This window comes from Mytilus galloprovincialis, chromosome 6, assembly GCF_965363235.1.
Source record: "Mytilus galloprovincialis chromosome 6, xbMytGall1.hap1.1, whole genome shotgun sequence".
NCBI lineage: Eukaryota > Metazoa > Mollusca > Bivalvia > Mytilida > Mytilidae > Mytilus > Mytilus galloprovincialis.
In genome coordinates, this window is record NC_134843.1 from 88,602,782 (window position 1) to 88,609,168 (window position 6,387).

The 6,387-nt window shown below is 31.5% G+C and overlaps 1 protein-coding gene across 2 annotated transcripts in view; it reads right to left on the reverse strand.

Moving 5' to 3' along the window:
• LOC143080621 (peptide methionine sulfoxide reductase-like) overlaps window positions 1-6,164 on the reverse strand; it is a 74,658-nt gene extending 68,494 nt beyond the window's left edge. For both annotated transcript variants that reach the window (XM_076256550.1, XM_076256549.1), the window contains exons 1-2: window positions 6,036-6,164; window positions 439-602 (exon numbers count right to left, since the gene is read on the reverse strand). The gene's annotated coding sequence lies outside the window, so the exon portion shown is untranslated. The remainder of the gene's footprint in view (window positions 1-438; window positions 603-6,035) is intronic.
• Between the last annotated feature and the right edge of the window lie 223 nt (window positions 6,165-6,387).

Below are 6,387 nucleotides of genomic sequence, written 5' to 3' on the forward strand. Positions count from 1 at the left end.
AACTAATTTTTGCGTGCAATTCATTTTAGAGTATAAAACTATCGCTAATATATAAATTGTCTTTAATATGAAAAATTGGATTTTTGCTTACTTAACGAAATTAAAGCGCTGCGAAATCGGCTAGAATTGGCAGAACGCGAAATAAAATATTCAAACATAAGTTGGTTTACAGCATGTTTCAAGAAATTTTAATGAACAGATTAGAATATATTTGTTGTTATCTATACAAAGGTAAATATCATTTAGAGAATAAACCAAAAACATATAAAATTCAAAATTCAACACTCATTGATAAAATGAAGCAAGTGTTATTTTTTTCCATAAGATTAAATTTGACCAAATAAATTATAACTCACATATCTTTTAAGCTGTAATCAAGGTAATATAATACAAATCTATAACAGACTAATCCTTTATCAGATCATTATAATGTCTTACATGTTACGATAGGTAGCATTCTTGGTGGCTCCACCTGTGAATCCCACTTTGGTTCTGACCACACCAGGTAGACATCCAAACTGGGCCTCAGGGAACCAGAATCAGCTCAGGGCAAAAGTTGCCTTACATAACCTCCCTTCTTCTAGTGGCATAGTGAAGATACTCTACAAATATAAAACCTTTGTATTCTCTAGATAAATCATTTAGGCCATTGTGATTGAGGAGTGGTTCTGACAAATGCTCACTACGTCATAAAGTGTAAATATACTTTAAAATAATGGTGCTTCACCCAAGAAGTACTCTTCAATGGTTATCTTTTGTCATTTGTGAGACTTGGTGTTGTCTGTTGATGGCAGATTTTTTTTATAGTTAAATTTGTTCAAAGTTTTTTATACTCTTGATAATTTTGAACCTAACAAATGGTATGACATGTAAAAGTTTAAACAAATGGTACTTATACAAATGTAGCTTTAACAAACAGAGTTTCACCCTGATTTTATACTTTGACATATACAATGTATATACATATCATCGTGTAATATGTTTTCGTACTAATAACAATTTTCACTTCTTACGGTTTTCAGTGGAGTTTTTATTCACGTGTGTACTCAAAATTTTTAAAGCATGTTCTATCGAATGTTTGTAGACATCTAGATTTATCAAGGCTAACTATGATTTTTTACTAATTCCGATTATTTTGCGATTTTCGTATGTCAAAAAACGTTGTCATATGTTTTCGTGTGAAGAAAAAACTTAATCAGTACACGAACAGGAAATGACTATCAAATCTGGAAATGAGTAATTTATAAAGTTGTGGTTCTGGTGATTGCTTGACTCATAAAAAAGTTATTTAATTCTTTTCAGTACTAAAACTAAATAGTAAATAGTTTTTGGTTGATGTTTCATGCGCTGAAATTCTTATATTTTGATTTTTTTTCAGATTGGCACTTGGTTTCTACAAAAGACCTTATTTCTTAAAGGGAAAATTCACGATTTTTTACTTATGGTTTAAATATGTTCATTATGACATTATATATATATTCACAAAGTTTTATCGCTATATGTGCAGTAATAAAGGAGAAATTCAATATTTAATGAAAAAATATTAACTACTTCCTGTAGGTCGTGACGTTTTCTCCTGGTTTTTGCATGCCGGGATTTAAAATACAATCATTAAAAGTCTTGGTTTTTAATCATATTTTAACGTAATCGTAAGCGCGCCGATGACTTATGCTTTATCTAATAACCATCCGATAATAAGAAGATAAAACGCACAGACGTTCAATTGTACATATTCATGAGACAAATTTTCTATGTTAAACGTATATATTCGAATTATTTTTGTAGACAACACAAAAAGTTATAAATTTATTTTTAATTAATGCATTTTCGGACTTATAAGGTGAACAAAGTAAAGTACAATAATCTGTAAAGACAATATGTTGGTGTACTCTTATTGACCTGTTACTATCTCTGCTATGACTTGGTTGATACGATGTGTGTATTCACGGTTCTGTGGCAAAACTCGTAGATGGCTTGTTGAAAGTTAAATTGTTATTTGCACTTCGGTATTTAAACACGCCTCTAGGGCATACCTTGCCAGGTGTGACTGTCTATTCGGATCAGTGAATTATAAAACAAGGGAGCATTTAATACACACATTTAAAATATATATTCAAGTTGGTGACACATACAAATTGATCGCCGTAGAATTATTTAATTATATTTGGTGCTATTATTTATTTGAATTCAAATAAGTTAATTTACTAAGAAATACACAATTTTCGGTTAAAGACAGGGAAACTTAATTCATATGTCAGATTGAAATGATATACACCTGTTGTCCTTGATTGATGTCTAATAAAAAGGAGAACTTAGAAAATAGAAAAAGCTTTACCAAAGTATTTTTATTTGACTTTATTAGGCGAAAAAATGTACGAGAACACTTAGATTTAGACTTTTGAAAGCCATATATTAATTTATAACTGGAACTATCTGAAGATAACTCTACCGAAGCGGAATATAATATGTACGAATAAAGAAAAAATACTTTTGTACTTGAGAGGTTTTAAAAAATTGACAGCAAATTTAAGGTCTTCTTGGAATGGAATCGAAAAATTACGAATTTTTTTATCAAGTGTAAAAAACGTCAACCAAATTTAATCATAATCGGGGACGTCCTTATTAAAATAGTCTTCGTCTCACAACGTATAATACTTAATAACTATTTGACCAAAGATGTTTAAAAACAAAAGACAACGAATTTAATGTCATCTTTCCCTATTTTTGAATGTAATTATAAGTCTGTTCAACTGGCAAGAATATCCCTAAAGCGGACAAATATCCGACAAGCAATTTATTCTTTAAATTTGCTGTCATTGAAAATCAAGAAAGAAAATAAATCCCGAATACTCAATAGCTTTCCTAGAAAATATTTACATTCCTTGGGGATTATTAGTGTACGTCCAGTTGCATATGTCGGAACAATTGTGGTGATGACGAATTTCTTCCTTTATTCGAGAACAATCTAATTGATATATAAATCTGTGATTTTACTATGTTCATAACTTCGATGAACCAAAGCAAGTTGGTCCTCTTCTCTTTCTTCTTTTGGTATACAATAGTCTATCGAATTGGATGATAACATACTGTTGGCATACGTGGACTAGTTTATTTATAAAACTTTTACCCCAATTTGCACAAAATGTATGTTTCTTTCTTATGTTCAATGTATACATGTATATATTTTAAATTGCGCTATAGTTCCGTAACTTTCTATCCAGGCGTAGAAACGAATCGCCGACAAGTGCGCACATTTTTTTAATCAACTTTTCTGGTATGATCCAATATGTCCTTTACTATTGACAACGAGTATATATTACATTTTCCCCAATTAACCCTTGGAAAAAAATATGTAAATAGATTTGTATATCTTCAATTTTTTTTGGGGTTTTTTTTTGGTATCATTTATTTTTTTATAAATAATATTCTTTACACCAGAAATTTTATTTATAAACAAGCGTATGAGTTAAGTATAATGACTAGTATATTATATCACTTTCGGACACGCAAGACAGAGATGTATATTATACATGCACCTGATAGTTCAAAATGGAAAGTTATAAGTTATCGGCCGTGTACACTGATCAATACCTACAGAAGTGAAACGATGCATGAACTTGCAAGCCCGACAGGAAATCGCTTGAATACCTGGACGTGTCACCTTACACCCCTCACAATACCTTCGGGAGTAATACCTTTAGCCATGCGGGTGATCAGTGGAGCGAAGATCCTAATTTATTTTAATAAAGTATATTACTTAAAGAATTATGAACTAATTAGATTTTCGAAAACAATTTTCACGGAACACTTATTTATGATTTGAACTTTGACTTTTTAACTAATTCCAATATTAACAGTTTAAAAATAACAGACTATATGGTTATTAAAAAAAATAAGAACATTTTCCGTATCAAGTTAGTTAGTCAGATAAAACAACCGTACGATTGACAAGATATCGACACGTAATTACGACTACATCGGTTACTGTAGTTTTGTTTCTTTGTGGTTTATAGACATATCGTGATTTTATTCGGACAAGATAACAAAATGGCGGAACGCAGAGAACTGATACTCAAAATTTAAAATCGATGGTGATCTCTTATCTAGCGGAATAAAACTTTAATATTTATAAATTTGAGCATTTTTATACAGAATGGACATAATATCAATTTTTTATTTTTTTGCGAAGTTTCCCTTTAAGTTTTAAAATGCAGTTTTTAAAATTAGTGATTAAATGTAAAAAGCTAGGACTGTTTTTATCTTTATATATTAAGGTTGTATAAAAAGAATTGTCAATAGAATGTTGAATGAATTGAGTTTGAACAATCCAATTTTATGTAAGAACCCAGTTAATCTTAACTAGCTGGTTTGTCACAAAAACTACAGAAAACATACATGACAGTCCCATGTCTTGAAGATGCGGTGTCTGACAGACAACCAACATAGCTGTACTTCATGTAACCATTCTGAGTTTTTCTCAACAACTATTCTGGTGATGCATATTTTTGACAGTAAAAAAAAATGGCTGAAACAGGTCAGTTTTACTAAATTTGTTCTAACATATTTTAACACGATTTTGAATATGATTTAAAATTGTGAAGTTGTAGTGTGGTTGTTGTTCCAAATATAGAAACCGAAAAAAAAGTCACAAGCCTCCTCTTTTGTGAGAAAAATTTGGTTGATTATATTGGGAATCACTGAAGCATGACTGGAGCCCCCCCCCCCTTTTAGGTCAGTCAGCGGGCCCCCCTTATGAAAAGTTCTGGATCCACCACTGGTGATTTTTGTCCCTTTTGACAAATACAAGGGAAATGTACAAGATGTAAATTGTACCAATAGATAAGATAGTTAACATTGTCCCAGGCCACTCTCTGCAGTTGCTTGTAAAATAGGCCTGCAGATATTTAATACTAGTTATAAAGACACCAGTGATATCATCAGTGTGTAACACAACTATCACCTTTACTGGCCATTTTGTGAAGCCGTAGTACCTGGAGAAAACCACTGACCTTGGGTAGGTAAAGATAATGATATGACTAGATGGTCCAAGTTGAGATTATAGGTGGTCTGATTTGACTTTGTAGCAGCTCCTGGCATGCCTGTGTCAGAGGCCAATTTATACCAACATTCAAGAATCAGTGATATTGTTTGCCTTAAATTAATGGAGAATAAAGGCTTTTTCCCCTGGAGAAGAATCCCAATTTGAAAACAAAATGGCTTAAAACTATTCCAAAATAGACAACTTTTTTCCCAAACAGTGCAGTCTCAGTAGTAATTGTGCATGAATTCAAACTGAAAAAACACTCATTTAATGATTTATACATTTTCATGCCTAAAATTACTATACGTGCAGATTTAAGGGTCTATTTATGTATCATCACTAACAAAAAAGGGTCTTATTCCAAAGCAGAGTTTGACTCTTGAAAGGGGGTCTGTAAATTGAAGTTTCAGTCAAATTCATGGTTTATTCTAAATTTCCCAATTTGATGAAAATTATTTTCCCAATAAAAAAGAGTAGAGGTTGTTTTGAAAAATGCCAACAATATCACTGAGAATTTTATCAACTACAGGACCGCAAACTTTCCATGAAGTAAATGAATGTGATTTGCAAAATTGTAAAGATCAAGGCAAAAAGTGTTAAGCATATCTGTACCATAATTCGTGGCGGATCCAGCCATTTTAAATGGGGGGTTCCTAACCTTGGACAAAAGGGGGGGGGGGGGGGTGTTCCAACTATATGTTCCCATTCGAATGCATTGATCGTCCAAAAAAAGGGGGGTTCCAACCTCGGACCCCCCCCCCCCCCCCCCCCCCTGGATCTGCCACTGTATAATCTTCTTTATTTGTCTTGTCACAGAATGCTTGAAATGAGTTATCCCATATTACATTTATGATTAGCGTCATATTCTTGTTTACCTATCTGAACTATAAATGGCTGTGTTTATATAATATCATTGTTGTCTGTTATTATTTTACCTACAGTAAAGAAATAAATCCATAATGACAATTATAATAATATAAAATTGAGGTTCTACCTGTTATACCCTTTAGATATTGTTTTTAGGTATACACTGTAACTTTTAGATGTCAAATTGTTTTTAGGTATACACTGTATTAACTTTTAGATGTCAAATTTCAGTTAATCTGTTATCAATTCATTATTTAAAGGAAAATAGTAAATTTAATAATTCAGGAACCAGTTCCTAACAAGATTAGCCTAAATTAATGAAATATTATTATATTAATTTTGAAGAAAAATTACATCTATAGTTAATATTTTATTGCTTGTATTATTAAAAATACTTTTTGGATTTCATCTTTACCTCTAATGTAGTTGAGAAAAGTATTGAGTATTATTTCTTCAATCTATGATTAAAGTGGAGTCAG